The sequence below is a fragment of the Hyperolius riggenbachi genome, chromosome 9, assembly GCF_040937935.1.
Source record: "Hyperolius riggenbachi isolate aHypRig1 chromosome 9, aHypRig1.pri, whole genome shotgun sequence".
NCBI lineage: Eukaryota > Metazoa > Chordata > Amphibia > Anura > Hyperoliidae > Hyperolius > Hyperolius riggenbachi.
The window spans coordinates 203,531,779-203,551,748 of record NC_090654.1 but is presented as its reverse complement, the minus strand read 5'-3'; positions in this window follow the sequence as shown (position 1 = coordinate 203,551,748).

Below are 19,970 nucleotides of genomic sequence, written 5' to 3'. Positions count from 1 at the left end.
CCAATGCCAAACTCCTCTTCAACATGAAAAATACTTGTCGACCGGCCGCCATCTGTAAGAAAACAGAAGAGAGACAACACAGAAAAAGAGAAAACAACATACATGCATTTACACATACAATGGAAGATATAAAATATTACACATTGCAAAACTAAAGAATACTACAGGGTGGGCCATTTATATGGATACACCTGATCTATGTATACACCCCATATACAACATCATACCATCAATTTTTTTGTTCCAACAGTCTTGGAGGGATCTATCCAATGTGGGTTAGTGTCAGACCAATAGTGGTGGTTTTGTTTGTTAATTTCACCATTCGCATAAAATTATGTAACCATATAAATAGCCAAATTAAGGTGTATCCATTTGAATGGCACACCCTGTACTGTGGCCTCCTCCTCCCCAATAGCCACCCTATTCCTCTCCAGATTTATTTTCTTTAGCAGTTAGTGTGCAAAACCTGCACAGTGAATGTGAAAAAACAAATACGCCCAACTGCCACCGCCATAACAATTCACATGCACAACTCTTCTTCACCATGAAAAACATTTGTCGACCGCCATCTGTAAGAAAACAGAAGAGAGACAACACAAAAAAAGAGATACCAATTTACATGCATTACCACATTCAATAACAGATATAAAATACTACCCATGAAATGCACACAAAGTGACCTGTAAAAAAAGATTGTTTATATATGCATACATATCATACTGAAAAAGAGAAAAAAAGTCAGACAAAAAGAGTAAGAAAGTTGCAAGGAGAAAGAACAAATACATGTTATAACAAACCCAATGCCAAACTCCTCTTCAACATGAAAAATACTTGTCGACCGGCCGCCATCTGTAAGAAAACAGAAGAGAGACAACACAGAAAAAGAGAAAACAACATACATGCATTTACACATACAATGGAAGATATAAAATATTACACATTGCAAAACTAAAGAATACTACAGGGTGGGCCATTTATATGGATACACCTGATCTATGTATACACCCCATATACAACATCATACCATCAATTTTTTTGTTCCAACAGTCTTGGAGGGATCTATCCAATGTGGGTTAGTGTCAGACCAATAGTGGTGGTTTTGTTTGTTAATTTCACCATTCGCATAAAATTATGTAACCATATAAATAGTCAAATTAAGGTGTATCCATTTGAATGGCACACCCTGTACTGTGGCCTCCTCCTCCCCAATAGCCACCCTATTCCTCTCCAGATTTATTTTCTTTAGCAGTTAGTGTGCAAAACCTGCACAGTGAATGTGAAAAAACAAATACGCCCAACTGCCACCGCCATAACAATTCACATGCACAACTCTTCTTCACCATGAAAAACATTTGTCGACCGCCATCTGTAAGAAAACAGAAGAGAGACAACACAAAAAAAGAGATACCAATTTACATGCATTACCACATTCAATAACAGATATAAAATACTACCCATGAAATGCACACAAAGTGACCTGTAAAAAAAGATTGTTTATATATGCATACATATCATACTGAAAAAGAGAAAAAAAGTCAGACAAAAAGAGTAAGAAAGTTGCAAGGAGAAAGAACAAATACATGTTATAACAAACCCAATGCCAAACTCCTCTTCAACATGAAAAATACTTGTCGACCGGCCGCCATCTGTAAGAAAACAGAAGAGAGACAACACAGAAAAAGAGAAAACAACATACATGCATTTACACATACAATGGAAGATATAAAATATTACACATTGCAAAACTAAAGAATACTACAGGGTGGGCCATTTATATGGATACACCTGATCTATGTATACACCCCATATACAACATCATACCATCAATTTTTTTGTTCCAACAGTCTTGGAGGGATCTATCCAATGTGGGTTAGTGTCAGACCAATAGTGGTGGTTTTGTTTGTTAATTTCACCATTCGCATAAAATTATGTAACCATATAAATAGCCAAATTAAGGTGTATCCATTTGAATGGCACACCCTGTACTGTGGCCTCCTCCTCCCCAATAGCCACCCTATTCCTCTCCAGATTTATTTTCTTTAGCAGTTAGTGTGCAAAACCTGCACAGTGAATGTGAAAAAACAAATACGCCCAACTGCCACCGCCATAACAATTCACATGCACAACTCTTCTTCACCATGAAAAACATTTGTCGACCGCCATCTGTAAGAAAACAGAAGAGAGACAACACAAAAAAAGAGATACCAATTTACATGCATTACCACATTCAATAACAGATATAAAATACTACCCATGAAATGCACACAAAGTGACCTGTAAAAAAAGATTGTTTATATATGCATACATATCATACTGAAAAAGAGAAAAAAAGTCAGACAAAAAGAGTAAGAAAGTTGCAAGGAGAAAGAACAAATACATGTTATAACAAACCCAATGCCAAACTCCTCTTCAACATGAAAAATACTTGTCGACCGGCCGCCATCTGTAAGAAAACAGAAGAGAGACAACACAGAAAAAGAGAAAACAACATACATGCATTTACACATACAATGGAAGATATAAAATATTACACATTGCAAAACTAAAGAATACTACAGGGTGGGCCATTTATATGGATACACCTGATCTATGTATACACCCCATATACAACATCATACCATCAATTTTTTTGTTCCAACAGTCTTGGAGGGATCTATCCAATGTGGGTTAGTGTCAGACAACACAGAAAAAGAGAAAACAGCATACATGCATTTACACATACAATGGAAGATATAAAATATTACACATTGCAAAACTAAAGAATACTACAGGGTGGGCCATTTATATGGATACACCTGATCTATGTATACACCCCATATACAACATCATACCATCAATTTTTTTGTTCCAACAGTCTTGGAGTGATCTATCCAATGTGGGTTAGTGTCAGACCAATAGTGGTTGTTTTGTTTGTTAATTTCACCATTCACATAAACTTATGTAACCATATACATAGCCAAATTAAGGTGTATCCATATGAATGGCCCACCCTGTACTGTGGCCTCCTCCTCCCCAATAGCCACCCTATTCCTCTCCAGATTTATTTTCTTTAACAGTTAGTGTGCAAAACCTGCACAGTGAATGTGAAAAAACAAATACGCCCAACTGCCACCGCCATAACAATTCACATGCACAACTCTTCTTCACCATGAAAAACATTTGTCGCCCGCCATCTGTAAGAAAACAGAAGAGAGACAACACAGAAAAAGAGAAAATAACATACATGCATTTACGCACACAATGAAAGATATAAAATATTACACATTTGTAAAACTAAAGGATACTACAGGGTGGGCCATTTATATGGATACACCTGATCTATGTATACACCCCATATACAACATCATACCATCAATTTTTTTGTTCCAACAGTCTTGGAGGGATCTATCCAATGTGGGTTAGTGTCAGACCAATAGTGGTGGTTTTGTTTGTTAATTTCACCATTCACATAAAATTATGTAACCATATAAATAGCCAAATTAAGGTGTATCCATATGAATGGCACGCCCTGTACTGTGGCCTCCTCCTCCCCAATAGCCACCCTATTCCTCTCCAGATTTATTTTCTTTAGCAGTTAGTGTGCAAAACCTGCACAGTGAATGTGAAAAAACAAATACGCCCAACTGCCACCGCCATAACAATTCACATGCACAACTCTTCTTCACCATGAAAAACATTTGTCGACCGCCATCTGTAAGAAAACAGAAGAGAGACAACACAAAAAAAGAGATACCAATTTACATGCATTACCACATTTAATAACAGATATAAAATACTACCCATGAAATGCACACAAAGTGACCTGTAAAAAAAGATTGTTTATATATGCATACATATCATACTGAAAAAGAGAAAAAAAGTCAGACAAAAAGAGTAAGAAAGTTGCAAGGAGAAAGAACAAATACATGTTATAACAAACCCAATGCCAAACTCCTCTTCAACATGAAAAATACTTGTCGACCGGCCGCCATCTGTAAGAAAACAGAAGAGAGACAACACAGAAAAAGAGAAAACAACATACATGCATTTACACATACAATGGAAGATATAAAATATTACACATTGCAAAACTAAAGAATACTACAGGGTGGGCCATTTATATGGATACACCTGATCTATGTATACACCCCATATACAACATCATACCATCAATTTTTTTGTTCCAACAGTCTTGGAGGGATCTATCCAATGTGGGTTAGTGTCAGACCAATAGTGGTGGTTTTGTTTGTTAATTTCACCATTCGCATAAAATTATGTAACCATATAAATAGCCAAATTAAGGTGTATCCATTTGAATGGCACACCCTGTACTGTGGCCTCCTCCTCCCCAATAGCCACCCTATTCCTCTCCAGATTTATTTTCTTTAGCAGTTAGTGTGCAAAACCTGCACAGTGAATGTGAAAAAACAAATACGCCCAACTGCCACCGCCATAACAATTCACATGCACAACTCTTCTTCACCATGAAAAACATTTGTCGACCGCCATCTGTAAGAAAACAGAAGAGAGACAACACAAAAAAAGAGATACCAATTTACATGCATTACCACATTCAATAACAGATATAAAATACTACCCATGAAATGCACACAAAGTGACCTGTAAAAAAAGATTGTTTATATATGCATACATATCATACTGAAAAAGAGAAAAAAAGTCAGACAAAAAGAGTAAGAAAGTTGCAAGGAGAAAGAACAAATACATGTTATAACAAACCCAATGCCAAACTCCTCTTCAACATGAAAAATACTTGTCGACCGGCCGCCATCTGTAAGAAAACAGAAGAGAGACAACACAGAAAAAGAGAAAACAACATACATGCATTTACACATACAATGGAAGATATAAAATATTACACATTGCAAAACTAAAGAATACTACAGGGTGGGCCATTTATATGGATACACCTGATCTATGTATACACCCCATATACAACATCATACCATCAATTTTTTTGTTCCAACAGTCTTGGAGGGATCTATCCAATGTGGGTTAGTGTCAGACCAATAGTGGTGGTTTTGTTTGTTAATTTCACCATTCGCATAAAATTATGTAACCATATAAATAGCCAAATTAAGGTGTATCCATTTGAATGGCACACCCTGTACTGTGGCCTCCTCCTCCCCAATAGCCACCCTATTCCTCTCCAGATTTATTTTCTTTAGCAGTTAGTGTGCAAAACCTGCACAGTGAATGTGAAAAAACAAATACGCCCAACTGCCACCGCCATAACAATTCACATGCACAACTCTTCTTCACCATGAAAAACATTTGTCGACCGCCATCTGTAAGAAAACAGAAGAGAGACAACACAAAAAAAGAGATACCAATTTACATGCATTACCACATTCAATAACAGATATAAAATACTACCCATGAAATGCACACAAAGTGACCTGTAAAAAAAGATTGTTTATATATGCATACATATCATACTGAAAAAGAGAAAAAAAGTCAGACAAAAAGAGTAAGAAAGTTGCAAGGAGAAAGAACAAATACATGTTATAACAAACCCAATGCCAAACTCCTCTTCAACATGAAAAATACTTGTCGACCGGCCGCCATCTGTAAGAAAACAGAAGAGAGACAACACAGAAAAAGAGAAAACAACATACATGCATTTACACATACAATGGAAGATATAAAATATTACACATTGCAAAACTAAAGAATACTACAGGGTGGGCCATTTATATGGATACACCTGATCTATGTATACACCCCATATACAACATCATACCATCAATTTTTTTGTTCCAACAGTCTTGGAGGGATCTATCCAATGTGGGTTAGTGTCAGACCAATAGTGGTGGTTTTGTTTGTTAATTTCACCATTCGCATAAAATTATGTAACCATATAAATAGCCAAATTAAGGTGTATCCATTTGAATGGCACACCCTGTACTGTGGCCTCCTCCTCCCCAATAGCCACCCTATTCCTCTCCAGATTTATTTTCTTTAGCAGTTAGTGTGCAAAACCTGCACAGTGAATGTGAAAAAACAAATACGCCCAACTGCCACCGCCATAACAATTCACATGCACAACTCTTCTTCACCATGAAAAACATTTGTCGACCGCCATCTGTAAGAAAACAGAAGAGAGACAACACAAAAAAAGAGATACCAATTTACATGCATTACCACATTCAATAACAGATATCAAATACTACCCATGAAATGCACACAAAGTGACCTGTAAAAAAAGATTGTTTATATATGCATACATATCATACTGAAAAAGAGAAAAAAAGTCAGACAAAAAGAGTAAGAAAGTTGCAAGGAGAAAGAACAAATACATGTTATAACAAACCCAATGCCAAACTCCTCTTCAACATGAAAAATACTTGTCGACCGGCCGCCATCTGTAAGAAAACAGAAGAGAGACAACACAGAAAAAGAGAAAACAGCATACATGCATTTACTGTTATGATCGCTTCTGCAGCGTTTACTGCTGACTGCACTGGTATTGCAAACCAAGCAGTTCTAATGTCATTACATGCATTTGCTTGCATAGTTTGGTTTGCACTTAAACTAGTTGCTGATTCCATCTGCAGTCGCTCTGAAGTTTATGACAGTTTAATATGCTTTTGTGTAAACAAACATTGTCTGCTGCAGTGGAGGGGCGGTCCCTTTCCTGCAGGCTGCATATCATTGTCTGCCTTTTCCTGCTATCAGCCTGTGATTAATTACCATTCACTTGTGTGGGAATCTGCAGGTCTGCTCCCATTGGATGACCTCAGTATAAAGAACTGCTTCCTGCAATGCCTCATGGGCTATCATAGTTTCAGACTCTATCTGTTACTCTGCTCGTGCCCCACCTCGTTCCTGGTCCGTGTGGACTGCGCTGACTCCTGCGAAGGGGTCAGCGAGTCCTCCTAGTTCTGCTCTTGTTCTAGAAGTTGCTACTTGCTTGTCTTGTGTCATATATTGGTTCATCGCCAATATATACGCATACTTGCGCATTTTGTTATTTTCCTTGTATTCGTGTTACGTTAATATATCAGTGTCGCTGATATATACGTACACGAACTGTTTATTTCCTGTGTTCAGCTAGTCAGTTTTCCAGCACGTTTTGGTAGTTTGCGCGTATCGTGAACACCCGTGCTGAGCTAGTTATCCTGTTCCTGGTCCTGTTTGTGGATTGCGTTCATCTCTGCGAAGAGATAGCGAATCCTTCTGAGTCCTGTTCCCTGTATTACTTCAGTCTTAGTCAGAGTTCCTGCTTATGTCATATATCGGTTCATTGCCAATATATACATATGTTAGTCAGACGTTACGAATAGTTTAATTGATAGCTGTAATTGTAATACGCTAGGAAAACATACTTATTGTATATTTATCTGTGTTACGTTCATCTATCTCGATCCTGCTATTTCCTGTCTCTCCTGTCCTGTCTTTGTGAGGCACGCCATCGCCGCAACGCATTGGCTGCCTCATTCCAGTCTGTCTGGTTTTGGACGCTTGCTGTCGCTAAGTAATCGCTAGCTAGCAAGCGTTCATTCTGTCTACCTGTCCTGATCTCCTCAGTCCTGGTTTATGCGCTCAGCGCTACCTTGCGCTGAGACGTTATTACGAAAGTGTTTGTGGCTGTTCAGATCTGCACCGGCTCTGTGCACCACAATCTCCTATTGGAGTCAGTCCTCTCCTCCACTAAACTGGGGATATCCTGATCCCTTGTGCTGGTGTGTGTACCTCCTTCACGTCAGCTTATGTGTTGTATGCTGACTGTGGAGATTACACCCCCAAGCTTAACATTATGATAGCCCCATTACCAATCCCCATTGTGGGGGGGGTTCCCAGCAAAAATGACACTGTTTGTTATGGTTCCTGTTCCTTTAAGAAATTTGAGAAGCTCAATTCTGAAACAGAAAATGAGTTTTTTTCTGAATGTGCCAGGTTCCTGGCCAATCCTGAGCTCCAGGCTACTCCTGTTTCAACGTGGGCCCCCCAGCTAGTTTATGTTTTATTTAAGGGAAGATTGTTTCAGTGGGCCTACGATGTCTTGGATCATACCAATTTAAAAGAAAGACCACTGGAATTTCTAGCGTTTGTGATCCATAACTGGCTGCGCAAAACCGATTTGCCTAGCCCTTTTGATAAGCTCCTGGCAGCTTGTCAATCAGCTGCTCCTTCTACTGCCTACAAAAATAATCAGCAAGCAGATAATTGTTCTGATAACTTTTCTTCTGCTAAGGCAGCAGGGTCTAAAGCCAAACGTAAACGCTCCAAAAGAAAAGCGTTACAATCAGCGGAGTCGTTGCCCTTGGCGACTGCGCATCAGATCTGTAACGAGACTCCACCATTAGCAGATAATGAAATTCAGTCACCATTCAGGGGAGTCAAATGGACCTATGAAACTACTAATGAACTTTCATTGCTAGCCAGGGAAAATAAAGGTTCTTGTTTAAATGAATTATCTGAATATGATTATGAAGATATATTACAGAGTATTGAACAGATCAATTTATTCGTGCAGCAAGGGAAATTTACATACACTACAGTTCAATACTTGCTACAGGTATTGGAGATCCTTAGGAATAAGAAATCGGCCAATCACCTGCTAAATAACCCAATGTATGTTTCTGCCACTAACACATTTGCAAACTATGATCAGCCGGAATGCTCAGCTGTTAAATATGCATGGGATCCTCCATTTGAGAAAGGAGAGATGGAAGCTCTGGTCTATGAATGGAAGAAAGATGCAAGTTCATTTTGTCAGTTTTACAGTGCAAAAAGTGAATTAGTATTGAATGCATGCATTAAGTCTGCTTATAACCTAATAAAAACTGGTGTGTGTGGGTATGACTTTGTGGCTCCATTGATCGATGTGTGGAGAATGATTCTGGACGATTTTTATGCAATTCAATCAGTTGATACCAGGGAAGACACACTGTCAAGTGGAGATTGTTCCACTTCCTCAGTTCCTGAGGACTCGCCTGCTTCAGCACCTTTGGCTGATTCAGCGAGTGATTCTGAGCTCCTTTTGTGTGAAATTGAAGTTCCTGTAATTCCACCCTGTACCATGGATAACTCAGTGTTACTTCCCAGTAAGACAGAAATTACTAATACTTCCTTAATCTTGCCCTGCACAAATTTCTCAGCAGAGGACCCAGAGGTCCTGCTGACTTTCGAGTCCAGCCTAGCCAGTACTCATGACTCTTTGTTTAGTGAAACAGACACCAGAAAAATCTTGCCTGTCTCTGCAAACACTTCTGCAGAAATTACCTGTGTTAATAAAGTTCAACTCCTGTCTGATCCAGCAGATGCCAATAGATGCACTACATCAGTTTCCGAGTCCCAGCAATCCTGTCTAGTAAACTCAGAACCCCAGCATCTGAATTTTCCAATTTTACAAATGAATGGTGATTCAGATGCGCAAACATTGTGTCTTGATCTTCCTGTTTCTACACCTCGCTCTAGTTTCGTGAATAGCTCAGAGCATCTGCTATGTGAACCTGAAATCGCAGAATTATTACCTTGTTCAGAAAATTTTCCAATAAATTTGCCCTGTACCATGAATTGTGCAGTAGATCTCTCCAATGAAACTCAGGTCACAGAATCATTATGCTGTCCAGCAGGTGCTTCCATGGTTTTGCCCTGCAATATGGACTGTTCAGTGATCCTGTCCAGTGAAGCTGTGGTCGCAGAGTCTTATGCTTCACCCAGTACTTTGGATACTTTAAACCCTTTAGCAGAGGAGGCTGAAGCACTGCTTACCTCAGTTGGTGTTGCAGTAATATTCACTTGTCTAGCAGCTGTTTTGGAATTACAGTCTGCTCTAATAAAACTTGATGAATTTCTGCCCAGCGAAGCAGAAGCCATTGAAATATTGTCCTCGTCAGCAAGTGTGTTAGATACCTTGCCCTGTACACAGTCTGATTTAACCAATGTTGTTGAGTCCCTCTCCAGTGTTGTAACAGCCGAGGAACTCCAGCCCTGTCCTCTGAATGTTTCAAAAGTCTTGCCCTGTAACATGGATAATTCTGACTCGCTGGAAAAAATAATAGAAATCTCAGAATTTCAGTCCGGGTTAATGAGTGTTTCTGAAACCCAGCCCTGTATCCTGGAAAATTCTGGTTCTCTGGCCGGTGTGGCAGAAGTTCCAGAGCCCCCTTCCTGTCCAGTGAGTTACTCAGTTTTGCCTAGTTCAGTGGGGATTGCTGCAATATTGACTTGTTTTGCAGCCCTTCATGAGCTCCAGTCCAGTGTATTTGATGAGTCTCTGTCTAGTCCAGAAGAAGCTATGGGAACCCTGTCTAGTTCAGTGCATACATCAGAAGATTTGCCCTGTCTTGTAAATGCCCCTGAACATGATTTGTTAATAACCCTGCTGGAAGCAGCGACATCTAAGTCTGATCCTGCAGTTTTTAGTGAGAATCCAGTAACTATGAAGTCTAGTCATGATGATTTTTTTTTGCCCAGTTCTGGTTTCGGTCCTGTCTTGACTGACTTTGAGGTTCGCAGTTCCTTGACATGCCCAGAGGTTTCTCTTGTGCCGGTGTGCCCAGATGTGCTTCGTATGCCAGACTGCCCAGATGTGTCTGTGTTAGCGTGCTCACGTGCTTCCCTAGTGGAGACATGTTCTGATGTTGCCGGTTGGCCTGCATGCCCGGAGATGGTTCTGGTCCCTAAAAGCCCTGATCTTGATGTTTGTCCTTGTGACCCTGACTCTGGAGTTGCCCTGGGTTCCATAGGGGTTCTTGATAGTTCTCCATGTGAGCCTAAGGGGCGTTCTGACCTGTGGGGATCTCTTTGGAGCTTCCAAGTGTTCTGGGAGATCTCTGAGGAAACTTGTCCTGGTACCTTGGACTGGTTCAACGGTGGGTTTTGTGTTGGTAGGGACAGTTCCGGTGGGCATTGCAAAGGCTTTGGCGTTTTTGGACAGTCCTTGGAAGGCGGTGGGTATCGCGCAGAGAGTTTCTTGGGGTTGTTTTCTGGAAGTCGTGGTTCTGATGGGTGTCACACTGAGGCTTGTAGTGCTGACGGGCATGGTTCGGTAGGTTCTGGTTCCAATTGGTCTAGTTTTGGTGAGACTGATTCGGGAATTTGGTTTTGTCGGACGGATCCGACCTTCATGAATTTTCAGTCAGATCAGTTTGCTGGATTTCCCACTTCTGATTTTTTGGTTTGGGTGGTTCAGGAGAAATATGTCAGTTTTCATAGGCGTCCAGAGGCCGCGTTTAAGGGAGGGGGTACTGTTATGATCGCTTCTGCAGCGTTTACTGCTGACTGCACTGGTATTGCAAACCAAGCAGTTCTAATGTCATTACATGCATTTGCTTGCATAGTTTGGTTTGCACTTAAACTAGTTGCTGATTCCATCTGCAGTCGCTCTGAAGTTTATGACAGTTTAATATGCTTTTGTGTAAACAAACATTGTCTGCTGCAGTGGAGGGGCGGTCCCTTTCCTGCAGGCTGCATATCATTGTCTGCCTTTTCCTGCTATCAGCCTGTGATTAATTACCATTCACTTGTGTGGGAATCTGCAGGTCTGCTCCCATTGGATGACCTCAGTATAAAGAACTGCTTCCTGCAATGCCTCATGGGCTATCATAGTTTCAGACTCTATCTGTTACTCTGCTCGTGCCCCACCTCGTTCCTGGTCCGTGTGGACTGCGCTGACTCCTGCGAAGGGGTCAGCGAGTCCTCCTAGTTCTGCTCTTGTTCTAGAAGTTGCTACTTGCTTGTCTTGTGTCATATATTGGTTCATCGCCAATATATACGCATACTTGCGCATTTTGTTATTTTCCTTGTATTCGTGTTACGTTAATATATCAGTGTCGCTGATATATACGTACACGAACTGTTTATTTCCTGTGTTCAGCTAGTCAGTTTTCCAGCACGTTTTGGTAGTTTGCGCGTATCGTGAACACCCGTGCTGAGCTAGTTATCCTGTTCCTGGTCCTGTTTGTGGATTGCGTTCATCTCTGCGAAGAGATAGCGAATCCTTCTGAGTCCTGTTCCCTGTATTACTTCAGTCTTAGTCAGAGTTCCTGCTTATGTCATATATCGGTTCATTGCCAATATATACATATGTTAGTCAGACGTTACGAATAGTTTAATTGATAGCTGTAATTGTAATACGCTAGGAAAACATACTTATTGTATATTTATCTGTGTTACGTTCATCTATCTCGATCCTGCTATTTCCTGTCTCTCCTGTCCTGTCTTTGTGAGGCACGCCATCGCCGCAACGCATTGGCTGCCTCATTCCAGTCTGTCTGGTTTTGGACGCTTGCTGTCGCTAAGTAATCGCTAGCTAGCAAGCGTTCATTCTGTCTACCTGTCCTGATCTCCTCAGTCCTGGTTTATGCGCTCAGCGCTACCTTGCGCTGAGACGTTATTACGAAAGTGTTTGTGGCTGTTCAGATCTGCACCGGCTCTGTGCACCACAATCTCCTATTGGAGTCAGTCCTCTCCTCCACTAAACTGGGGATATCCTGATCCCTTGTGCTGGTGTGTGTACCTCCTTCACGTCAGCTTATGTGTTGTATGCTGACTGTGGAGATTACACCCCCAAGCTTAACATTTACACATACAATGGAAGATATAAAATATTACACATTGCAAAACTAAAGAATACTACAGGGTGGGCCATTTATATGGATACACCTGATCTATGTATACACCCCATATACAACATCATACCATCAATTTTTTTGTTCCAACAGTCTTGGAGTGATCTATCCAATGTGGGTTAGTGTCAGACCAATAGTGGTGGTTTTGTTTGTTAATTTCACCATTCACATAAACTTATGTAACCATATAAATAGCCAAATTAAGGTGTATCCATATGAATGGCCCACCCTGTACTGTGGCCTCCTCCTCCCCAATAGCCACCCTATTCCTCTCCAGATTTATTTTCTTTAGCAGTTAGTGTGCAAAACCTGCACAGTGAATGTGAAAAAACAAATACGCCCAACTGCCACCGCCATAACAATTCACATGCACAACTCTTCTTCACCATGAAAAACATTTGTCGACCGCCATCTGTAAGAAAACAGAAGAGAGACAACACAGAAAAAGAGAAAACAACATACATGCATTTACGCATACAATGAAAGATATAAAATATTACACATTTGTAAAACTAAAGGATACTACAGGGTGGGCCATTTATATGGATACACCTGATCTATGTATACAACCCATACACAACATCATACTATCAATTTTTTTGTTCCAACAGTCTTGGAGTGATCTATCCAATGTGGGTTAGTGTCAGACCAATAGTGGTGGTTTTGTTTGTTAATTTCACCATTCACATAAACTTATATAACCATATAAATAGCCAAATTAAGGTGTATCCATATGAATGGCCCACCCTGTACTGTGGCCTCCTCCTCCCCAATAGCCACCCTATTCCTCTCCAGATTTATTTTCTTTAGCAGTTAGTGTGCAAAACCTGCACAGTGAATGTGAAAAAACAAATACGCCCAACTGCCACCGCCATAACAATTCACATGCACAACTCTTCTTCACCATGAAAAACATTTGTCGACCGCCATCTGTGGGAAAACAGAAGAGAGACAACACAAAAAAAGAGATACCAATTTACATGCATTACCACATTCAATAACAGATATAAACTACTACCCATGAAATGCACACAAAGTGACCTGTAAAAAAATATTGTTTATATATGCATACATATCATACTGAAAAAGAGAAAAAAAGTCAGACAAAAAGAGTAAGAAAGTTGAAAGGAGAAAGAACAAATACATGTTATAACAAACCCAATGCCAAACTCCTTTTCAACATGAAAAATACTTGTCGACCGGCCGCCATCTGTAAGAAAACAGAAGAGAGACAACACAGAAAAAGAGAAAACAGCATACATGCATTTACACATACAATGGAAGATATAAAATATTACACATTGCAAAACTAAAGAATACTACAGGGTGGGCCATTTATATGGATACACCTGATCTATGTATACACCCCATATACAACATCATACCATCAATTTTTTTGTTCCAACAGTCTTGGAGTGATCTATCCAATGTGGGTTAGTGTCAGACCAATAGTGGTGGTTTTGTTTGTTAATTTCACCATTCACATAAACTTATGTAACCATATAAATAGCCAAATTAAGGTGTATCCATATGAATGGCCCACCCTGTACTGTGGCCTCCTCCTCCCCAATAGCCACCCTATTCCTCTCCAGATTTATTTTCTTTAGCAGTTAGTGTGCAAAACCTGCACAGTGAATGTGAAAAAACAAATACGCCCAACTGCCACCGCCATAACAATTCACATGCACAACTCTTCTTCACCATGAAAAACATTTGTCGACCGCCATCTGTAAGAAAACAGAAGAGAGACAACACAGAAAAAGAGAAAACAACATACATGCATTTACGCATACAATGAAAGATATAAAATATTACACATTTGTAAAACTAAAGGATACTACAGGGTGGGCCATTTATATGGATACACCTGATCTATGTATACACCCCATATACAACATCATACCATCAATTTTTTTGTTCCAACAGTCTTGGAGGGATCTATCCAATGTGGGTTAGTGTCAGACCAATAGTGGTGGTTTTGTTTGTTAATTTCACCATTCACATAAAATTATGTAACCATATAAATAGCCAAATTAAGGTGTATCCATATGAATGGCCCACCCTGTACTGTGGCCTCCTCCTCCCCAATAGCCACCCTATTCCTCTCCAGATTTATCTTCTTTAACAGTTAGTGTGCAAAATCTGCACAGTGAATGTGAAGAAACAAATACGCCCAACTGCCACCGCCATAACAATTCACATGCACAACTCTTCTTCATCATGAAAAACATTTGTCGCCCGCCATCTGTAAGAAAACAGAAGAGAGACAACACAGAAAAAGAGAAAACAACATACATGCATTTACGCACACAATGAAAGATATAAAATATTACACATTTGTAAAACTAAAGGATACTACAGGGTGGGCCATTTATATGGATACACCTGATCTATGTATTCACCCCATATACAACATCATACCATCAATTTTTTTGTTCCAACAGTCTTGGAGGGCTCTATCCAATGTGGGTTAGTGTCAGACCAATAGTGGTGGTTTTGTTTGTTAATTTCACCATTTACATAAACTTATGTAACCATATAAATAGCCAAATTAAGGTGTATACATATGAATGGCCCACCCTGTACTGTGGCCTCCTCCTCCCCAATAGCCACCCTATTCTTCTCCAGATTTATTTTCTTTAACAGTTAGTGTGCAAAACCTGCACAGTGAATGTGAAAAACCAAATACGCCCAACTGCCACCGCCATAACAATTCACATGCACAACTCTTCTTCACCATGAAAAACATTTGTCGACCGCCATCTGTAAGAAAACAGAAGAGAGACAACACAGAAAAAGAGAAAACATGATACATGCATTTACACATACAATGGAAGATATAAAATAGTACACATTTGCAAAACTAAAGGATACTACAGGGTGGGCCATTTATATGGATACACCTGATCTATGTATACACCCCATATACAACATCATACCATCAATTTTTTTGTTCCAACAGTCTTGAAGGGATCTATCCAATGTGGGTTAGTGTCAGACCAATAGTGGTGGTTTTGTTTGTTAATTTCACCATTCACATAAAATTATGTAACCATATAAATAGCCAAATTAAGGTGTATCTATATGAATGGCCCACCCTGTACTGTGGCCTCCTCCTCCCCAATAGCCACCCTATTCCTCTCCAGATTTATTTTCTTTAACAGTTAGTGTGCAAAATCTGCACAGTGAATGTGAAGAAACAAATACGCCCAACTGCCACCGCCATAACAATTCACATGCACAACTCTTCTTCACCATGAAAAACACTTGTCGACCGCTATCTGTAAGAAAACAGAAGAGCGACAACACAAAAAAAGAGATACCAATTTACATGCATTACCACATTCAATAACAGATATAAAATACTACCCATGAAATGCACACAAAGTGACCTGTAAAAAAAGATTGTTTATATATGTATACATATCATACTGAAAAAGAGAAAAAAAGTCAGACAAAAAGAGTAAGAAAGTTGCAAGGAGAAAGAACAAATACATGTTATAACAAACCCAATGCCAAACTCCTCTTCAACATGAAAAATACTTGTCGACCGGCCGCCATCTGTAAGAAAACAGAAGAGAGACAACACAGAAAAAGAGAAAACAGCATACATGCATTTACACATACAATGGAAGATATAAAATATTACACATTGCAAAACTAAAGAATACTACAGGGTGGGCCATTTATATGGATACACCTGATCTATGTATACACCCCATATACAACATCATACCATCAATTTTTTTGTTCCAACAGTCTTGGAGTGATCTATCCAATGTGGGTTAGTGTCAGACCAATAGTGGTGGTTTTGTTTGTTAATTTCACCATTCACATAAACTTATGTAACCATATACTGTATATGCATACATATCATACTGAAAAAGAGAAAAAAAGTCAGACTGTAACGATTGTGGAATCGTCTCCGTGGTCAGCGCACCAGACGTGCGCTGACGCGGAGGATTTCCTCCACAAGCGTATTATTGCGGACACCCAGGCTAGGTGCTATGCACCCGCAGAGGGCAATTCCCACCGGCAGATGGCGCTGTGGAGTGCAGGCGAACACAGCCGCTGCACAGCTGCAGATGCCAAATGGGAATTGTACAGATCCGGGACAAGGTACAATCAGGCAGGGCTGGATAGCCCACAGGGAACAGAGCAAAAGGACAGAACCAATGTGTGCCCACCAAATTAGTCCCCACCCAGCGACAGCGAACACACAACGGCGGAAACGAAGTAGGAAACGCAATCGCAAGAATGGCGATTGCCAATAGCGACACAAGACTGAGCAGGACAGAGCACAAGGGTAGCAAAGGCACAGAAAATAATACAATAAGGAGATACGGAAAATAACAAATGCTAGCTAACCGCGAACACCGCACTCATTCGCAACAGTGCACGTGGTTATGCGCGGTCTCCACGTGATAAGCACAATAGAGACAAGCACGCCTAACTAACCATTAACAGACAAACATGAAACAGAGGACGCGAGCGCTTGCTTAACGGTTACCTCACCGAGCCTCCAGCAAGCGCAGCAGACAAGACAGACACACGAAAACAGGGACAAGCGACAGAAGGATCCCCAGCGCTAGCGAAAAGTGGCTAGCGCGATCCCAGAAGACAGAACAGAAGGATCCCCAGCGCTAGCGAAAAGTAGCTAGCGCGATCCCAGGAGACAGTAGCAGAACAGAAGGATCCCCAGCGCTAGCGAAAAGTGGCTAGTGCGATCCCAGAAGACAGAACAGAAGGATCCCCAGCGCTAGCGAAAAGTAGCTAGCGTGATCCCAGGAGACAGAACAGAAGGATCCCCAGCACTAGCGCTAGGGCGAGTGCGATCCAAACACACGGCAGACAGAACAGATGAGGTAGGCAGAAACAACCGCTGTTCCAACCTACACTCCAGACTCAATCAGAAGGATCCACAGCCGCTAACGCTAGGGCTTGTACGATCCAAACACAAGACAGACGGAACAGGCAAAACAGATAATACAACCTGACTGGACTAGAAGGGGAGCCTAAAGCACCCCCCAGGAATTAACTATACTAGATAGCAATGGCTGACACTCCAGCAGTGTCCATCAGGAACAGACCATGGAAGGGAAATGTCCAGCAAAGCATTCTGGGAGCAGCATGCTTTTATAGTGCCAGTCATCAAAAGAAGGCAGGTAACGGATTTGCATGACTAATGTATGCAAATCCCTCAGCAACACAAGCTGCAAAACTGACAGAAAGTCTCTCTTAAAGAGACCTGCAGAATGCAGACGTGAACAGTGGTCAAAACGCTGCCTGTCTGCACAGGCAGCTGAGCAGATTCTCACACAGACAAAAAGAGTAAGAAAGTTGCAAGGAGAAAGAACAAATACATGTTATAACAAACCCAATGCCAAACTCCTCTTCAACATGAAAAATACTTGTCGACCGGCCGCCATCTGTAAGAAAACAGAAGAGAGACAACACAGAAAAAGAGAAAACAGCATACATGCATTTACACATACAATGGAAGATATAAAATATTACACATTGCAAAACTAAAGAATACTACAGGGTGGGCCATTTATATGGATACACCTGATCTATGTATACACCCCATATACAACATCATACCATCAATTTTTTTGTTCCAACAGTCTTGGAGGGATCTATCCAATGTGGGTTAGTGTCAGACCAATAGTGGTGGTTTTGTTTGTTAATTTCACCATTCACATAAAATTATGTAACCATATAAATAGCCAAATTAAGGTGTATCCATATGAATGGCACACCCTGTACTGTGGCCTCCTCCTCCCCAATAGCCACCCTATTCCTCTCCAGATTTATTTTCTTTAGCAGTTAGTGTGCAAAACCTGCACAGTGAATGTGAAAAAACAAATACGCCCAACTGCCACCGCCATAACAATTCACATGCACAACTCTTCTTCACCATGAAAAACATTTGTCGACCGCCATCTGTAAGAAAACAGAAGAGAGACAACACAAAAAAAGAGATACCAATTTACATGCATTACCACATTCAATAACAGATATAAAATACTACCCATGAAATGCACACAAAGTGACCTGTAAAAAAAGATTGTTTATATATGCATACATATCATACTGAAAAAGAGAAAAAAAGTCAGACAAAAAGAGTAAGAAAGTTGCAAGGAGAAAGAACAAATACATGTTATAACAAACCCAATGCCAAACTCCTCTTCAACATGAAAAATACTTGTCGACCGGCCGCCATCTGTAAGAAAACAAAAGAGAGACAACACAGAAAAAGAGAAAACAGCATACATGCATTTACACATACAATGGAAGATATAAAATATTACACATTGCAAAACTAAAGAATACTACAGGGTGGGCCATTTATATGGATACACCTGATCTATGTATACACCCCATACACAACATCATACCATCAATTTTTTTGTTCCAACAGTCTTGGAGTGATCTATCCAATGTGGGTTAGTGTCAGACCAATAGTGGTGGTTTTGTTTGTTAATTTCACCATTCACATAAACTTATGTAACCATATAAATAGCCAAATTAAGGTGTATCCATATGAATGGCCCACCCTGTACTGTGGCCTCCTCCTCCCCAATAGCCACCCTATTCCTCTCCAGATTTATTTTCTTTAGCAGTTAGTGTGCAAAACCTGCACAGTGAATGTGAAAAAACAAATACGCCCAACTGCCACCGCCATAACAATTCACATGCACAACTCTTCTTCACCATGAAAAACATTTGTCGACCGCCATCTGTAAGAAAACAGAAGAGAGACAACACAGAAAAAGAGAAAACAACATACATGCATTTACGCATACAATGAAAGATATAAAATATTACACATTTGTAAAACTAAAGGATACTACAGGGTGGGCCATTTATATGGATACACCTGATCTATGTATACACCCCATATACAACATCATACCATCAATTTTTTTGTTCCAACAGTCTTGGAGTGATCTATCCAATGTGGGTTAGTGTCAGACCAATAGTGGTGGTTTTGTTTGTTAATTTCACCATTCACATAAAATTATGTAACCATATAAATAGCCAAATTAAGGTGTATCCATATGAATGGCCCACCCTGTACTGTGGCCTCCTCCTCCCCAATAGCCACCCTATTCCTCTCCAGATTTATCTTCTTTAACAGTTAGTGTGCAAAATCTGCACAGTGAATGTGAAGAAACAAATACGCCCAACTGCCACCGCCATAACAATTCACATGCACAACTCTTCTTCACCATGAAAAACACTTGTCGACCGCTATCTGTAAGAAAACAGAAGAGTGACAACACAAAAAAAAAGAGATACCAATTTACATGCATTACCACATTCAATAACAGATATAAACTACTACCCATGAAATGCACACAAAGTGACCTGTAAAAAAAGATTGTT